The 2373-nt window shown below is 50.7% G+C and overlaps 1 pseudogene; it reads right to left on the bottom strand.

The window, feature by feature from the left end:
• Nucleotides 1-423: 423 nt before the first annotated feature.
• On the bottom strand, nucleotides 424-1151 carry LOC142441469 (actin, cytoplasmic 2-like; annotated as a pseudogene).
• Between the last annotated feature and the right edge of the window lie 1222 nt (nucleotides 1152-2373).

A 2373-nucleotide genomic window follows, 5' to 3' on the forward strand; every position in this document is an offset into this window, starting at 1 on the left:
TTAAATGCAAACCGTCTTCCAACTCAAGGCAAGTAACAGCCCCCAGGGCTCCAGCGGCCAACATCAGCTAAAGAAAGGACACTTCTGCCCCACAGGCCGCACACAGCAAGGACTGGCTGCTTCCGGTCCCCTGCTGGCCTCCGGGCGATCCTGGAGCCCACAGCTCTTCCAGTGGGCACCCTGCACACACTGGTCAGGTCTCCTGCACCCTGGTTGCCGGTGCTGGGACTGAAATCAAAGGATGTATAGGGCATTGAACACAGACCAGGGGGACAGTTAACGTGAATACAAGGTCAAGATCAGCAACAAGTCTGACGATCGGTGCTTCAAGGACAATTCTTCCAAAGGCTTCTTCCAGGTTCAAGAGCCGGCATGAGAGGCCGACCTGCGCTGTCATCGCGCTCAGGCGGCAGGTGGCAGCACCTGCGGGCAGTCAGTCTAGAAGTACTTGCGGTGGACAATGGAGGGGCCCGACTCGTCGTACTCCTGCTTGCTGATCCATATTTGCTGGAAGATGGACAGTGAGGCCAGGATGGAGCCGCCGATCCACAAGGAGTACTTGCGTTCAGGGGGCGCAACGATCTTGATCTTCATGGTGCTGGGCGCCGGCGCTGTGATCTCCTTCTGCATGCGATCCGGTCTGCGATGCCAGGGTACATGGTGGTGCCGCCAGACAGCACCGTGTTGGCGTACAGGTCCTTCCGGATGTCCACGTCACACTTCATGATGGATTTGAAGGTGGTCTCGTGGATGCCGCAGGACTCCATGCCCAGGAAGGAGGGCTGGAAGAGCATACAGCGACAGCACGGCCTGGATGGCCACGTACATGGCCGGGGTGTTGAAAGTCTCAAACATGATCTGGGTCATCTTCTCTCGGTTGGCCTTGGGGTTCAGGGGAGCCTCGGTCAGCAGCACGGGGTGCTCCTCGGGGGCGACGCGCAGCTCGTTGTAGAAGGTGTGGTGCCAGCTCTTCTCCATGTCGTCCCAGTTGGGGACGTTGCCGTGCTCGATCGGGTACTTCAGCGTCAGGTTGCCTCGCTTGCTCTGGGCCTCGTCGAGCACGTAGCTGTCCTTCTGGCCCATGCCCACCATGACGCCCTGGTGCCGGGGGCGCCCGACGATGGACGGGAAGATGGCGCGGGGACGTCGTCGCCCGCAAAGCCGGCCTTGCACACGCCGGAGCCATTGTCGATGACCAGCAGGGCGACCAGAGACACCGGGCGGTGGCGGAGCGGAGAAGAAGCTGAGAGAGGCGGCAGCGGGGACTGAGCATTTGGATTATTTTTAAAAGGTAACCAAAAGCCTTATGATACAAGGGTTCACCTCTGAGTGATGATTTAATTTAATTATTTTAATCTGTAGTTATAAATTTATATGATGAACTGTAATTTGCTATTTCAATAAAATATTTCTACTGTTCAGTTAATTTTATACACGTCTGCTATAAAGAGTAAACAATACAGAGTGCAATATTGTTACACAGATAGCACACGTGTTATATGTTTTTGCAAATGAAGCAAGCTGCTGACACTTTATTTTCCTATGTGTGCTTTGAGGGTTTGAAGTGTGGTTGTGTTACTTACACGAGCATGTTATTTCCAGTGAAACTATAGATGAAGTCAATGCTTTTCGTTGGCGATAACAGAACATGCTCTTCTCTTCACAAATTAAGCCGATGCTCTCCAATAAGGCGACTTTCTCACAATTTAGCAACGATAACTCCTTTAAATACGAGAAACTCACGTGGGTGTCACAATGTCATGAGATGGCCAAGGTACCTCATTTAAGGGGTGTGGATCTCAAGTTAGACCTGCTGTTGTTCTCCATCCGCTCCACACAGTTTAAAGTGCATACTAACTGCTTCGTGATATTGTACAAAGGGATACAATATACTTGGAGTGGGGTCTGAGATTCTATACCTCTCAGAGGTTGCTAGATGATGCTGATTCATTGTGCATGCCCAAACAGCCTAACCCCTGGTTGGGGCAAGTTTTGATTCCATCCAAAGGTGTTTTAAGAAAGACCTGATATCTACTAATTTAAAAAACAAAAAACAACCACGCTGTGCAGCACACTCCTAGTGTGGCACACATGGATTTGCCATGAATCAAACGCAACTCAACAGCTATTTATTACTTATGAAGACGAAATAAATGGGTCTGTATAATAGATGGTGAATTGGGACTTTTTCTTCCAGTAAGCCTTGCAGTCTAGGGGTTATACACTGAAATGCTAACCACGAGGTTAGTAGTGTGAAACTACCAGCCGCTTTCCGGAAGAAATATGTCTTTCTACTTCCATACAGAGTTACTGTTTGGGAAACCCACAGCGGCAGCTCTAGCTGGTCTTAGAGGGTCCCTGTGAATCGGCACT

The sequence above is a fragment of the Tenrec ecaudatus genome, chromosome 2 (genome assembly GCF_050624435.1).
Source record: "Tenrec ecaudatus isolate mTenEca1 chromosome 2, mTenEca1.hap1, whole genome shotgun sequence".
In the NCBI taxonomy this organism is placed as follows: domain Eukaryota; kingdom Metazoa; phylum Chordata; class Mammalia; order Afrosoricida; family Tenrecidae; genus Tenrec; species Tenrec ecaudatus.